Below are 17,215 nucleotides of genomic sequence, written 5' to 3' on the forward strand. Positions count from 1 at the left end.
ATTCCTCATATTACTTGGTACATTTAATATTTTTCATCTTTATTTCAGAACAGTTTTTATTTGATATTTCTATTGTTATTACAGTTTGGTTGGTCAATTGGACCACCAAGGGAAGACAAGTAGGAGTAATGTGGCTGCTGTTCAATATTTAATAATCATCCCCAGGCTAACTAACTAGCTAAATCTCCATGGGGAGAATGTTGCATAGATTTCTGTATCAAAAAAGGAAGTGGAATTCTGTGAGGAAACATTGATTTGACAAGGATTCCAGGCAAATTCATCTATCCATAAAAATTGATATGTATCAAGAGTGTTCTTAACAATCCAACATTATTAAAGAAAAATAGAGTAAATACTCTGGCTATCAGCAATCTCAATAGTCTATTGGCCTCCTAATAACCAAAAGAAGGTAAAAATACCTTATTCACTTTATTATGGGAGATATTCTACTGTCATTGGTGTTTGTAAATGAGCAAATAAGATTATTCAGCTACCTGTAGTAGGCATTGTGAAATTTCTGCAGGTGAAAATGAAAAGCAGATGGTGGTGGATGTTAAGTAATAGAGGCATTATTAGGAATATACATGTAGGCGAGAGAACCAGATACAAATACTGCCTCTGGTGTGATCGATCAGATGTAGCCTGAACCTTCTGAATTGTAGTCCACCATTTCTTAAAGTTGGCAGAGAGAATAAGATGAAGACAGCTTTTCACTTTTTTTAAAAGGATATTTGATCTGACAGGATTGGGATGATTCTAACTTGAAATCTCAACTATAGAATTAGAGCTTTGGACTAGATGATCTGTAAAGTCCCTTTTAGCTCAAAGAATGTGCTTATTAATCTAGCAATGGAGGTTAATTCATAGGCAATTACAAGTGTAAAAGCACTTGTACAAAAAACTGGTAGTTGGTATTGGAAAAAGTAATAGGGTTGAGAAGTGACAGTATTTTTCAATATGCCACTATAACTATTATGTCTGTTTTACTTGCATTGTTAATAGGAAGATGACTTTATTGCTCTTAAAACATATTTTTTTCTTAAGTTATATAAAAGGACATTGTTAAACTGAAATTGAACAAGTGTTCTTTTTGACTTGATTGTTGGAAAAATGCCTGGATTCTAGTTTGAATCCCATTTTTGAAAATAAGAGTCCCTCTACCTATTTAGGAAAATCAGTTTTAAAAAACTGATGATAACAATGCTAGTCTCAATATTACTACTTTTTTTTGGGGGGGGGAATGGGGATGAGGGGACCTGGATCTGTGGTCTCATTGGTGTAGGTAACCTCCACTGTTGAAAAAAGCCATAGTAATTATAATGACCATAACCTACATGAAACATGATGTCAGTCTATAACATTCTGTAGAACTCTGGGTGAAGATTATCCATTCTGTTTATTTAGTCCTAACTATTTTTCTTAATCATCTCATCTACTTTTAGGTTGTTTCCCCTTGCTTTCTGTCATTTTATGATCTGGGAATATAAACTAATTGTATTTATTGTCTTGGCTAAGGAAGAGAAAGGGGGTTTCCCCTCACTTAAAGATTTCTCCTTTAAGCAAAGGCTACATGACCACTTCTTGGGTATGTTGTAGACTGGGTTATTAGTCACTGGATTAGATGATCTTTCAGGTCCATTTCCAAGGTTTTATTCTTTTATCCTTCAATAAATAATCTGTGGGTGGGAAATTATGTGATTGTGGGTATTTTCTATTTATTTTACTAAATAACTTTGTGTATTGGACAGTTAATCAGTAGATGTTGCTTGTCTTTTATAAAAAGATACAGGGTTTAAAAATTCCTTTTTCCTCCTGTGTTGTATAAAAAGAACTCAATATCCCTACCCAAAATTTGTGACTAGATATAAATTGAATTTTAACAAGAGTTATTATTATTATTATTTTTCTAACAATCGGGGTAAGTAACTTGCTTAAAGTTACATGGCCAGTTATTTCGGGGTGTGGTGCTGAGTGTCTGAGCCCGGGATTCGATCTCCAGGTCATCCCAACAGTGGAGCCGGTGCTCTTACTGCTGAGCCACCTGGCTTCCCCTAAGCAATTGGGGTTAAGTAACTTGCTCAAGGTTACATGGCCAGGTGTTTCTGGGTGGGTGCTAAGTGTCTGAGCCCAGGATTCGATCTCCAGGTCATCCTGACACTGGAGCCGGTGCTCTTACTCGCTGTGCTACCTGGCCGCCCCTATTATTATTATTATTAACAACAGAATTTTGGTTCTAAAGATCAAACTCTACATTGGCAATGCTGAGATTTTGAATCTCAAATCTACCATGTACTTTCATTGCTTAATGTGTGACAGTTATTTTTAATTTTTCAGTGACTGTTACATTCTATGCCTCGCTGCCATACACCACCAATAAAATGTTGGCATTAAAAATCTGGACTTTTCTTTCCAAGGGACATTTTGGGTCATTAAAAAAGTTTCACACCTTTATGTAGGCAATCCAGGATGTTCCCTTTCCTATTCAATTATGGGACCAATTGATTGTTTAAATGAACTGCCTGTCCTGGATATATATACTGATAGATATCAGGGTGTCCATTCAAATACATTAGAATTTATGCAATAAACCTTGTTTGTTCATTTAGTCTTTACTATATGGATGGTTAGGTCAAACTCTTCTCTTTCATGAGGTTCTTCAATGTTTTGCCTGAGTTAAAATCTAGCCTCAGACACTTGCTAGCAATGTGACCCTGGGAAAGTCACTTAACCTTGTTTACCACAACTTCCTCATCTGTAAAATGAGCTGGAGAAGGAAATGGCAAATAACTCCAGAATCTTTGTAAGAAAACCCCAAATAGGGTCATGAAGTATCAGATAAAACTGAAAAACAACTGAACAACAACAAAATATGTTAGACATACTGAGCTCTGGAGTTAGAGAAAGGCAAAAACATAATTCCTGTATTCAAGGTCCTTACATTCTAACAAGGGATACAATGTATAAACCATTAGGTAGGTACAAGATATAAAGAGTAGATGAAAGTCTCTTACAGAGGAAGTTATTAGCATCTGAGGGAATTCTAAAAAAAGCCTTCTGGAATAAATGGGACTTGAGCTTAATGTATGAGGAAATCAGGGAAATTAATCAATTGAGTCAAGGAGATAGAACATTCCAAGAGAAGGGCACGTGGATTTCAAAGGTGTGGAGACAAGAGATGGAACATCATGTCTGAGGAACTGCAAACAATCTAGGGGGGTGGGCAGCAAGGTGACTCAGTGTATAGAGGACTGGGTTTCAGGTCAGGAAGACCCATCTTCTTGAGTTCAAATCCTATCTCAGATACTTATTAGCTGTGTGACCCTGGTCTTCATCCTGTTTTCCTTAGTTCCTTATCTGTAAAATGAGCTGGAGAAGGAAATAGTAAACTATTCCACTATCTTTGCCAAGAAAACCCCAAATGGGGTCAAAAAGACTGAAAAATAACACAACAAAAGTCAGTCCAGTGTTTCTGGAATGGAAAATGTAAGCAAGACAGTAAAGCGTAAAGAAAACTAGAAAGATATAAAAGGGACAAGTTTTAAATTTGGGTTCATATTGAAGTCATTGGAACTTATATAGCAGGAGGGTGATGAGTCAGACCTCTATTTTAGAAAAATCTCCTTGGCATACAGGTAGAGGATAGATTGCAGTGGGTAGAAACTTGTAGCAGGGAGACTTGTTAAAATGAGCTTGAGGAGGACTTGTACCAAGGTTGTGGCTTGTGTGAGTGGAGAGAGGGGGAAATATATCAGAAATATTTGGAAGGTAGAAACAATAACATCTGGCAACAGACTGGATATGCAGAGTAAGAAGGAAAATACCAAGAGTGTGAGTCTGGATGACTGAGATGTTAGAACTCAGTAGTAATAGGGGAACTGGGTTATCCCTGAGACTTGTCTAAGGTCAAAGAGTTAGTTGGAGTTTCACAGTTGGAGCTTCAATCCATTATCTCCCAATTTTCAGTTTAGTGCTACCCAGGAGAATGCAGCTCAACTTTTTCACCTAATACTCATCTTCAATTCGTTTGATTGATGCAGGTTCTTTTTTCAATTTGCCAACACTTGCAACTTAAAAACCAAAACAGAGGCTATCGTGTACTAGTTAATAATTATTTCATTTTAGTGAATAAAAAATTGGTATACTCTACAGAATGAGACATGCATGCCTTCCTTAAAATTATTTCTGCTTCCTACTCAATTTAGTTGTAGTATAATGGGTCTAGTAGTCACTCTCAGGCCTAATTATTTGTATTAAGCAACTATATTTGTGCACTTAATGCATACAGTTTTGTTTAAAATCCATGAATCTTTTCGTAAGGATAACATCTGTCATAGCTTTATGAAATTGACACAAACAAATTATAATGGACATTATAACTACATGATCCTTTAGGACTGACCATAGTGACCTCTGCCTATAATTCTGGTGAAGCCTTTTCATATGATTAAACCAAACCATAGGATCATAAATTTTAGAAGTAGAAGTGCTGTTCAGTCCCAAGCCTTCATTTGATGGTCAAAAAAACTGAGGCCCAAAGAAGTTGTGAATTATCCAAGGTTACACTGCAAGTCAATGGCAAGGCCATTATTAGAAACCAATTCTGGATCTTCCTACTCTTAAACTATATATTTTTTCCCACTAAACCTTGCTGCAAGATTAGTTAAAAGAGGGTGTAGTAGGGAGGGAAGGAAGACATAGAAAAATCCCATTTTTCTCCCCACATCATACTTTTAGGAGAGGAAATATTAGGTAAGTTTCACCCATAAAGTAGTTTATGCCTTACAGCAGGTGAAGCTTACATAAAGGAAAAAAGGTCACTGTTTTAGGAGATCACATGGAAAACTGTGATAGTTGGGTGGACTATGGATAGTATTTAACTGAGACATGACAGTGTTTTGGACTTTGTGCTATAATGACATTTAAGATGAAAATGCTTCATGTCCCCAAACTAAAAACAAAGATATATTCTCACTACCTCTTCTTACCTTCTTCAAACACAGAATCTCCCAGTAGGGGTTGCAGCTCCTTAGGTTTACCAGTCAGCAGCCCACATTTCTAAAGTTACAGATGTCAAATATTCTTTCAATCCAGCTGTCAAACCAGGTGTGGTAGGCACTGTGCTGGACTTTGATGTTAATGATAGACAAATTAATGTGAGTGTGTTTGTGTGTTTGGGGGGAGAGAGAGAGAGAGAGAGAGAGAGAGAGAGAGAGAGAGAGAGGAAGCACATGCACAGTGGAATGTGGAAGTGATTGTCTATTTTTTTTTTAACCTAGGAGCTTTCCACAGATCTCAGTGGGTTTCTTGGGGGCCTCCTCCCTCACCCTAACAGGGCAGCATATTCCTTGTCAAAAGAAAGCACTCAACCTATCTGAACTGAATACAAAAGAAAATATCTAATTAATTCATCCAAGCTCCCTGATCTTGACAGAGTAAGTACTGTGCTTAGTTGATAGATCATTAAAGGTTGGGGGGAGTATTCTGCTTTTTTGGGGGGAACAGATACCCTTTCACTTGTTCCTCATTTCATTTATAGTAACATAATTTTATCATATTTAAGTATTTATAGCAAAGACTTTTTAAAAATCTGCTTTTGCTGCATGTTTGTCAATGCAGCCTGATGCTAGGCAAAACTAGGAGACAGGAGAACTGTATCTTTTAAGCCTTCTCTTCTACCTCCATTTTGGGAGTCACCTACTGTTTGGTAAAATACCACCCCCTCAGGTTCAAAATGCCCTCATGTTTCCCCTAGCTACCCACATATTCCCCCATTGTGGTACCTCAACAATTAGAAATTTGATTTAGTATGTGAGAGAACCTCCACAAGGTATCAGAATTGGTTGCAATCCAAAGATCTTAGTATTTGTTCCCTGAATCATACCCATACTGACAGTAATTGGCCTTCTGCCGATATAAGAGCAACCTAACCTTTCAGTTTCTAAGAATGATGAAGAGTGAGAGATAATGAGGTGAAGGGCAAGGAAAACAATGAATTCTATCACTGAGTGACCAGTTAAATGTTACTTATTAATTTGAATGTATTATTGATGAGTTCCTTTTTAAAAACCAAAGTCATTTTCTCTATATCTCTTTCCCTTATGGAAACTTCCTTTATAAACAATAAAAATAATCAATCAAAACCAAGGGGCAGAGTTGGCAATATTCTGTACCTGTAATCCAATACCTTTCTATTTTGATGTTTCATCATCAGTCTTTTGGAACTGAATTTGGTCTTTACATTTAGTCTAGTTTTTGATATCTTTGCACCGTTTTTATTTACATTATATAGTCATTGGGTATATCATTCTCCTTCTTCCTTGCCAATCAGACTATAAAACTGTTCCTATGTAAATGAAACTTTATTTTCATGACTAAAGAGACAAACCCATTTTAAGAAATGACCTGCAGCAAACCCTGTGCCCCATCCCATTGTTTTCAACAATAAAAATAAACAAGTCGGGTTTGAAATGCAATCAATAGTAATTTGAATTTAGACATAAATAGACAAATATTAGTTCAAATCATATGTCCAACTTTATTTACTCATGGAATAAGAGAGAGAACTTGGTAGCAAGCACTACAGCAAGCAGATTAAAGAAGGCAGAATTAAAAAGGCTCATTGTGCTATCCAAGGAGTCATATAATTTAATGAAATTCTATTTAGCAAATTAATGTCTAATATGGGAAAAGCATTTTGCCAGGAACTAAAGATATAAAGAGGCAAAACTGACATCATCCTTACCCTCTAAGAGCTTACAATCTAATTAACTCTAACTCTTTGTAAGGGATTAGAAATGAATGGAAGAATTGAGTGTGATGCACAGTACTGGCTCATGACAGGAACTTAATAAATAATTATTGAGTGACTAATACACTGAATCATCTCATCGGGACAGATTGCTTTGAATTGTACATAGAATTTCTCCTCATGTTACAATATCAAGGTATCCACATATTCCTCAGAAACTAGTGAGTTTCCCAAAATGCTTTTAAAGAATCTTGACTATGCTAGCGATAGTATCTAGACGTCATTACTGCTCATATTTAAAGGTCTGTACAGTCTCCATGATCTGATCTGTCACTTTTACTTCAATCAAAACTTGCCTGCCTTGACTTGCATTATTTTGGTTCCCTGTTTTTTCATCACCTTCCACAAAGTAAAATCATCTGTTAAATACACCACTGATGCTGCTGAAGACCGGACTTCACCTTTACCAGGGATCTTTACATTTTTGCTGTTGGCTGTTACAGACAATATCCTATCTCAAGAGATCTGAATCGAATGCTGAAATTTCAGGCACAGTCAAATGTAGGTGGGGTGTAGATTTTCGGATTGGGGACATTTCAATTCATGCAGCATGAATAACATTCATCTCTGCCTGTGTGTAAAGTATAATCAGATCTGGAATTGGATAGGGAGATCCCTTTCTCATTTATCTGTTTCAGGAAGAAGTAGGATTTCAAGGTGCTTGGCAGATTCATAAAGGAGTCATTAGGAAGCCTCCTGAGAGAGAATACAATTAGTCAATGAAGCTAATGTTATAAACACACAGGGCCTGACATATGGTGGGCACTTAAAAATGCTTGTTGATTGATTGAATAAATTGGAGAAGAGAACATTTCAGAAAGTGAATATTTGAGGGGACAGGCAAGCAACAGCACATCAGCCAACCTCTCTGGGACTTAGTTCCCTCATTTGTAAAATGATGAGTTTAGACTAAATATCCTCTAAAGAAGTTCTTTCTAGTTTAGTACTATGAACCTTTATGACTTGAGGAGGTCTATAAGAGAATCGCAGAGAAAGAGGAAAGGGCAGGATTTACCAACCAATTTGATGAGCAGCAACAAGGGATAAACTCCCTCAGTCAAGGTGCCTATCTTGCATGATGAGGGAGATGACATTTCAGGAAAAGATTCATTTTTATCCACTTTTTTTTACCATCCACTCATACATTTAATATATCTCCTAGATTTTAAATATAGCATTGTAAATAATAGGATGTCATGATATGCAAAGGAATCACTGATTGCCAAGTATTCTATGGAGGTGTGGGAGAATGACAGAGGCTGAATTTGCCTGAAAAGGTTTAAAGTTTAGGGAATGATGATTAGCTCCATTATATCTTGATATTAGTGAAGCATTTGATACACAGCCTTACGAGTTCTTACTAGAAAAATAAATCCATATTGGCCTGGATGTGAACTACTGTCAAATGGATTTAAAACAGACTGAAGGGACCCTAAGCAAAGGGTAATGATAGCAATAATCATGATAAATGGCAAGGGATTGAGTTAGGAACAGGGTGTGCAGTTGGCTGCTTTTATTTAAGATCTCTTGGTGAAGGGAAAGACTGGATAAAAGCATGAATAAATGAGTACTCAGCACTCCAAACTGAAAACTTGGGTAGTGGGGAATATTAGCACAGGTAGCTACTTAAAGTGATCAAAAATCACATCACAAAATCTACACATGTATATCATAAGTAATGACACTGACTCTTTGTCTGTGCTTATCCACATCAGGATTAATACTTGTACTGATGAGAATCTAGTCTTAGAGATGTAGACAGGAGAAAAGTAACAGTCCAACAATGGTCCCCATTCACCGGGGAGTCACCTGAAAGGATCATAAATCTACATTCACCACCTATCATGGCCTGTTCCCACTTAGCACTCAATAATCATAATAAGTGATAATGATGCAGGTGGAATGGTGATAAGGAATTTTGATTAGTAACAAGATGATAGACTATAAGAGACAACTATGCTGTAGCAGGAAGAGCACTGAACCAGGAGTCAGGGTACAAGTTATGCTCTGCCAATGAATAACTGAGGCACTGTGGATGAACCACTTACCCTCTCTGGGCCTTAGTTTCCTGATCTGCAAAGTGAGAAAGTTGGCTTGGTTGAGCTCCAATGTCCCCCTCCAGTCTAACATGCATTGGCTTCTATGAAATAATATTGGTGTGCTCATGCAAATATGCCAGCTATGACTTCATAATTTGTAATGGTATTCAGCTTGACAATGTTTACACTTGTTAATGACTTCCTTTATGAGTGATAATTGATCTACTTCATTATCATATTAAATCCTTGATCATATGCCATTAGGTTTGATGTAATAAATGATCTGTGTGGTTTCTAGTGTAATGAACTAATTAGACTAATTAAAATCAATATGTGTGCCAATATTATACTTTGAATCCAAATGCTCCCTCTGTCTGTGCTGGCTTTAAACCAGCCACTCAGTAAAACGGATCTAATGCTGATTTATGAGCACTTGAGGAACGTGAGGCAGAATAAATTGCTCATGGTAGTAGAGACAGCATTAGTGAAGTACAAGATACTAAGTGCATTGTAAGGTCAGCCATGAGGGCGTACTTACATATGTAGTTCTGTGCCACCTTAAACCCCTCCCTCATATATCAGGCCATCCTGGAGAAATCATTTGGCTCCAGTACTAGGATAATTACTTTGAACATGTACATATATTTTGTTATAAAAACATAAGCAGGATGAATGTGGTCAGAATATGATAGTTCCATAAACATATCTATAGGACTTGTTATATTCTGGAATCTTGAGAGGTACTTTGGTACTGTGAATAGAGTGTTAATCTTGGAATTAGGAAGACCTGGACTCAAACCTCTCCATGACATTTTCTGGCTGTGTGACCATAGGCAAGTCATTTGGCCTCTCTGAGTCTTGAATTCCCTATGTGTAAAGTGGGTTTAATAATTCCCATTCTACCTAATGCATAGGGTTGCTAAGTTCAAGTAAGATAATGATTGTAAAGCATTATGCAAATGTTAAAATGCTGTATAGTTATTATTTTCGACAACTTTATTTCACTTGTCTCAGTTCTTGAGTACTTTAGTGGATCTGTGCTCTCCATGTGATTGTTCCCTTCTTCAGGAGATTAGAACTTCTAACAACTCAAAACAATAACTCATTTTTGTGATTTTTTAAGATAAACTGCTGTCCCACAACAACCCTGGAAGTAGATAGGAAGTTAGGTGTATTCATTCATTTTTCAGTTCTGTCCCATTCTTGTGACCCCATTTGGAGTTTTATTGGCAAAGATACTGGAGTGGTTTGTCATTTCTTTCTCCGGGTCATTTTACAGATGAGGAAACTGAGGCAAACAGGTTTAAGTGATTTGCTTAGGATTACACAGCTAGTAAGTGTCTGAGGCTACATTTGAACCTAGGAAGATGAGTTTTCCTGACTCCAGACCCAGAACTTGCTCCACTGTGCCACTGTCTGCCTATATAGAAAGTAGATATTATTATTGCTACTCTACAAATAAGGACATAGACTCAGAGAAAATCAAAGCATCTTTGAATTGAAGAGTCAGAAGGGACCACAGAGATCATAGGATCATAGCTTTAGAGCTATAAGTGGCCTCAGAGGTCATTTAGTTCAACTCCTTTGTTTTATAGGTCAGGCAACTGAGACTCAGATTATTTAAGTGACCCCAAACATAGGATCCTTCCATGGTACCATGTTGCCTCTCAGATGAGTCAGCACCACCCTTTTCTTAGAAGGAGCATCTAGTCTTAAACATCCACAAATATAATCTTCCAGCCTTTGCAGGAAGAGAGAGACCTCTAGTGATGGGGAACTTGCCGTCTCACAAGGCACTCCATTACATTTTGAGAAAATCTGAATCTTTAAGATTATTTTCATTTTAGAAACCTAACTCTCTGAAATATCCACCTCTTGTTCTTATTTCTGTCTGAGAGGTTAAAAAAAAATCTGAGCCCTTCTGCACTTTATAGCCCTGCAAATAATCTAAGACATGATGTCCTTTCTTGATCTTGTTTCAACCAAAACATCCCTAGTTCCTAAACAATGCTGGTACAATTTCACTTTTTAACCTAGGTCAACCTTTCCAGGATATGCTACAGGGTATCAATGTTCTTCCTAAAATTTGCATTTTTACAGAAGGTTCCTGCAGACAAATGATTTAACTCAAGGGAAATTAATCTAATACTAAAATGTCAGGGACAATGACATTTGGCTCCTGAAATGGAACATTATAGTGCAGATGTGGTCTGACCAGCATTGAGTATAGGATGACTGTATCCTTCCTCATTCTGGACACTTCATTTCCATTAACATGGTCCAAGCTTGTGTTAGCTTTTTTCCCCTCTGCCACATCACATGGGTGACTCGTATTAAGGTCACTATTAAAACTCACTAAATCTCTAGATCTTTTCCACAGAAATCTTAGCTCCATCTTGTACTCAGGCAGTTTTTTTTTTTCTTTTTGAAACTTGTGTAGGACATAAGATTTCTCCCCATGAAACTTTATCCTATTAGAGTTAACCAATTGTTCTACTCTGTGTAGAACTTTATGATTCCTGATTGTCCTCTTATGTGTCAATTATCCTTCCTAGCTCCATGTTATCATTACATTTGCTGAAAGATACATCAGTGCAAAGAAATCATTGACAAAAAGCTGTTGAAGAGAAAAAAGCCAAGGCACACTGTAATCTACCAGAAATGTCTTTCCATGGTGAAATTGATTCATTAATTATTATTCTTTGGGATAATCAATCAATCTAAATCTACCAAACAAACCAACATTTTTCATCTTTTCAACAAAGAGTTTGTGGGAGATTGCTAAATGTTTCACTGAAATACAGATATGTTATGTTTATATTATCACCTTCATCTAGCAGGCTAATAACTATTAAGAAAGCAAGTTGGATGAATTTAACACGTCTTTTTTTCTTCAGAAATCCATGCTGACTTATCATAATTACCACTTTGTTATTGAAATGTTCATAAATTCTCTGTTCATAAATAATGGATTTTAGAATTTTTTCCAGGATTTGAAGTCAAATTCACTAACATATTGTGTTTTTTTTTTTTTTTTTTTTTTTTTAGCAATCAGGGTTAAGTAACTTGCTCAAGGTTACACGGCCAGTTATTTCTGGGTGTGGTGCTGAGTGTCCGAGCCCGGGATTCGATCTCCAGGTCGTCCCAACACTGGAGCCGGTACTTTTACTCGCTGAGCCACCTGGCCACCCCTCACTAACATATTGTTTAAAGAATCTATTTCTTTATTTTGAGATTTGGGAATATATTTCACCATCTCCAATCTTGAAGTGCCTTTCCTGTTCATAGTTTTTAAGAGATTACCAGCAGGTTTCTGGTGACAGGCCGCGAAGAGGTGGCAGGGACGACGGAAGGAACCTCACCCGGCCTCTGTGCCTCTTCGGCTCCCAGCGCTCAGCAGTGGAAGGAGGTTTCCTCGCAGGACATCCATGAAAACCTGAAATCTGTGGACACTCACAGCTGAATGATAAGAAAAAGAGATTACCAGCAGTGGTTCAGTAAAATCCACCACGATTGTTTGCAGTACCCTGAAATGTAGTTCATCTAGGCCTTTTTATGGTAAATTGTTGAAGGTTGTTAGGAGCTTTCTTAACATCTTACCATCTTCTTGCTTATCTTGTAGACTGATTTCTCATTAGTCATTTTCTCTTTTATACTCTCCAATCTGATCATTCTCCTTTTTAGAGACAACAGAAGCTGGAGCTGAGTGATTATCTTCTCTCCATCATTTATTGTTTTTTTTCCCACCTCAGGCAGTTATCCTATACCTCTTTTGACCTTTTTCTTTTCACCAAAATGGCTTTAAAGAATTATTTTTTTTTATCATCTTTAGCATAAGTTTCTAGCCTCAGCTCATGTTGGGTTGCAGTTTCTGATGTTACTAGTACTAAATTAAATTCAATCAAAATTTACTAAGTGCCTACCATACACCAGGTTCTACAATAAGTAACAGGGATATGAAGACAAAAACGAAACCATTGATTGCTATCCTCAATGAACTTAAATTCCATTCGATGGAGGGGAGAATACATCATGGACACATACAAGTGTGAGACTTGGCATGATTATTGCCATATTTTCCTCCATCCTCCCTCCTTCCCTCCCTCCCTCTCCCTTCCTTCCTTCCTTCCTTCCTTCCTTCCTTCCTTCCTTCCTTCCTTCCTTCCTTCCTTCCTTCCTTCCTTCCTTCCTTCCTTCCTTCCTCCCTCCTGTTTCCCTCCTTCCCTCTTTTCTTCTGCCCTTTCCCTCTTCCTTCTCTCCCTCTCTTCCTTCATCCATCTCAGTGCTACTAAGAGTGCAGCTAGAAGTCACATCAGAAGATCAAACAGTCTTTAGGATAAATTGAAGTATCTCTCCCACAGTACTAGCTCATCTCTATAAAAGAAGGGGTTCATCTAAGGGTCAGAGTAGAGAAAGGTTACTGGGTTCCCTCTGTCAGGGTTTAAGAGGGGAAGTGAACATTTTCAGGAAGGTTGGAAATAGGTATTAAGGTAAAGGGAGGAGGAAGTGAAGTTGTACTTTTTCTGGTTTCTAGTTCTAGTTGGGGCTGGGACTTTCCAGGCATACCACCTTCTCTACTCTACCAGGATCTGAGCAAGTCTATTGACAGGGGGAAGAGAGAAAGAGAGAACTTACATAGTATGTATCAATTTATCACCCCCCCCTGCCCCCGCCAATTTGTTATTTATTTATTTTTTACATTCCTTTAAATAATTTTTTTTTGAAGGGGGAAGGCAGGGCAATTGGGGTTAAGTGATTTGCCCAAGGTCACAAGACTAGTAAGTATTAAGTGTCTGAGGCAGTCTTTGAACTCAGGTCCTTCTCACTCCAGGGCTGATACTCTAATCACTGTGCCACCTACCCACCCCCTAAATTTTTTTTGAATTCCAAATTCTTTTCTTTTGTTCTGGTTCCTCCCCACACATTGAGAAGGCAAAAAATACATCAGTTATACATGTGAAATAATGCAAAACATATTTCTGTATTAGACATTTTACCAAAGAAAGGGAAGAAAAATAAAGTGAAAAAAATATGCTTCGACTTGCACTCAGACTCCATCACTTCTCTTTTGGGAGGTAGATAGCATTTTTTGCCATAAATCTTTCAAAACTGTCTTGGATGATTGTACTCTCCTTGCTAATATTTTAGTTTACAAATTTGCATTAATATGCACTAGTGAATGGTCTATAGATTTCTTTCTCTGTTTTTGCTCTTTCTGGTTTAGGTATCAGCACCATATTTGTGTCATAGAAGATATTTGGCAGGAATCTTTTGCTTATTTTCCAAATAGGTTATATAGTATTGGAATGAATTATTCTTTAAAAATATGGTTGAATTCACTTGTAAATCCATCTGGTTCTGGTGATTTCTTTTTCTTAGGGAGCTCATTTGTGACTTGTTCAATTTCTTTTTCTAGGATAGGGTTATATAAGTATTACATCTCCTCTTTTATTAATCTAAGTAATTTATATTTTTTTAAATATTCATCACTAACATTGCCAGATTTATTGGCATAAAATTGGGCAAAATAGTTCCTAATAATTGCTTTAATTTCATCTTCTTTGGTGGTGCTGTCACCCTTTTCCTTTTTTCTGCTAGTAATTTGACTTTCTTTTTTTTTCTTTTGTTAAGTCAAATTACCCAATGGTTTATTTTATTGTCCCCCCCCATAAAACCAGCTATAAGTTTTATTTGTTAGCTCATTTTTTTTTGCTTTTACTTTTGTTAATTTCTCCTTTGATTTTCAGAGCTTCTAATATGATCTTAAATTGGGGATTTTTAGTTTGTTCTTTTTCTAGTTTTTTTTACTTGCACACCCAATTTATTGATCTACTCTTTCTCTTTTTTAATTGATATAAGTGTTTAGAGCTAAAAAATTTCCCCTAAGTACTGTTTTAGTTGCATCCCACAGACTTTGGTGTGTGGTTTCATTGCTGTCATTCTCTTTAATGAAGTTGATTGTTTATGATTTGTTCTTTGACCCACTCATTCTTCAGTATTAGATTATTTATTTCCAATTAAATTTTAATCTATATTTCCATGACTTTTTATTAATTTTTTTATTGCATTATGGTCTGAATAGGATGAATGTAATATTTCTGCTTTTCTGCATTTGGTTGTGAGGTTTTTATGCCCTAATACATGGTTGGGTTTTGTGCAGGTTTCATGTACAGCTGAGAAAAAGGTTTATTCCTCTCTATTCCCATTTGGTTTTCCCCAGAAGTCTCACCTAAAATTCTATTTATCTCCTTAAGTTCTTTATTTTATTGTTAGATTTACCTAGTTATGAGGGAAAAGGTGAAGTCCTTCACTAGTATAATTTTACTGTCTATTTCCTCCTATAACTCATTTAATTTTTCCTTTAAAAATTTGGATGTTCTTTTAGTGATGGCAAAAAATTGGAAATTGAGGGAATGCCCATAAATTGGGGATGTTATGGTATATGATTGTGATGGAATACTATTGTGCTATTATATGACATGATGAGCAGGATGCTCTCAGAAAAACCTGGAAAGACTTACATGAACTGATGCAAAGTCAAATGTGCAGAACCAGGAAAATGATGCACAGCAATATTATATGATGATCAGTTGGAAATAACTTAGCTAATTCTCAGCAATACACTGATCCAAGACAATTCTGAAGGACTTATGATGAGAAATGCTATTTATCTCTAGAGAATGTATTGATGGATTCTGAACACAGATTGAGACAAGCTTTTAAAAAAACTTTATTTTTCTGTTTTTTTGCATCTATATTTTCTTTTACAATTTGACTAATATGGAAATATATTTTGCACATGTATAACCTCTATCAAATTTCTTGATGTCTTAAAGAGGGGGTAGGGAAGCAGAAAATTTGGAACTCAAAATTTTGAATAAAATGAATGTTAAAAATAGTTTTTGCACATAATTGGGCAAAAAATAAAATATTATATAAATAATTGTTTTAATTTTATGATGTGGCATTTGGTATGTATGTATTTAGTACTATTACTTCACTGTGTATAGCACCTTTTTATTTTTTAAAATTTATTTATTTACTTTTGGTTTAGAACATTCAGTTCCACAGTCCCTTGAGTTTCAAATTTTCTCCCCCTCCTTCTCCTCCCCTTCCCCAGCCCCATGGCAGCCTGTAATCAAATATAGGATCTACAAATACATTCACATTAAACATTAGTCAAGTTGGAAAGAAGGATTATAATTTATATAATTAATTAATTCAGTTCACCAAAAGGGGTGCACAATGAGAAAGAAGAAATAAAACAAAATAAAACAGAAAAAAAGAGCAAGTAATTTGCTACAATCTGCATTCAGACTCTGTAGTTCTTTCTGTGGATAAGGTTATCACTTTCCATCATGAGTCCTTTGGAATTATCTTATAATCTTTCATTGTGAGAGGATCCCAGTCGATCCAATTTGCTCATCACAGATATGATGTGTCTGTAATTGTGTACCAAGTTCTCCTGGTTCTGCTCTCCTCACTCAGCATCAGTTTATACAAGTCTCTCCAGGTTATTATTAAGTCTATCTGCTCTTCATTTATAGCACAATAGTATTCCATTACATTCATATACCACAACTTGTTTAGCCATTCCCCAGTTGATGGGGATCCCCCTTGATTTCCAATTCTTTGCCACCACCAAAAGAGCTGTTGCAAATATTTTTGTACAAACAGGTCCCTTTCCCAGTTCTGTGATCCCTTTGGGATACAGCCCTAGAAGTGGTATTTCTGGGTCAAGGGTATGCACTTTTTCTTTTTAGTCTTTAATTAATTTGTTTGTTTACTTTTAGTTGACAAGATTCAGTTCCACAATTCCTTGAGTTTCAAATTTTCTCTCCCTCCTTCCCCTCCCCCTATGGTGGCATACAATCAAGTATAGGACCTGCAAATACTTTTACATTAGACATTAGTCAGGTTATAAAGAGGGATTGTATCAGAAGGAATGTACAATGGGAAAGAGGAAACAAAACCAAACAAGAAAAAGAACAAGTAGTTTGTTTCAATCTGGATTCAAACTTAGTTCTTTCTAGGTCTTTCTCTGGATGTAGACAACTCTCTCCATCATGAGTCTTTTAGGGTTGACTTATAACCCTGCATTGCTGAGTAGAGTCCAGTCCATCAAAGTTGGTCATCACACATATGTTGTGTCCATAATTGTGTGCAAATTTCTCCTGGTTCTACTCTTCTCACTCAGCATCAGTTCATATAAGCCTCTCCAGGTAAATATGAAGTCCATCTGTTCCTTGTTTCTTATAGCACAATAGTATTCCATTACATTCATATACCACAACTTGTTCAGCCATTCCCCAATTGATGGGTGTAATGCGAATGTAAATTTTAAAGATCTTCCCTGCCCCTAGGCTAA

The sequence above is a fragment of the Petaurus breviceps genome, unplaced genomic scaffold (assembly GCF_028583685.1).
Source record: "Petaurus breviceps papuanus isolate PSGF00001 unplaced genomic scaffold, PetGlider_PUasm1.0 38, whole genome shotgun sequence".
In the NCBI taxonomy this organism is placed as follows: Eukaryota; Metazoa; Chordata; class Mammalia; order Diprotodontia; family Petauridae; genus Petaurus; species Petaurus breviceps.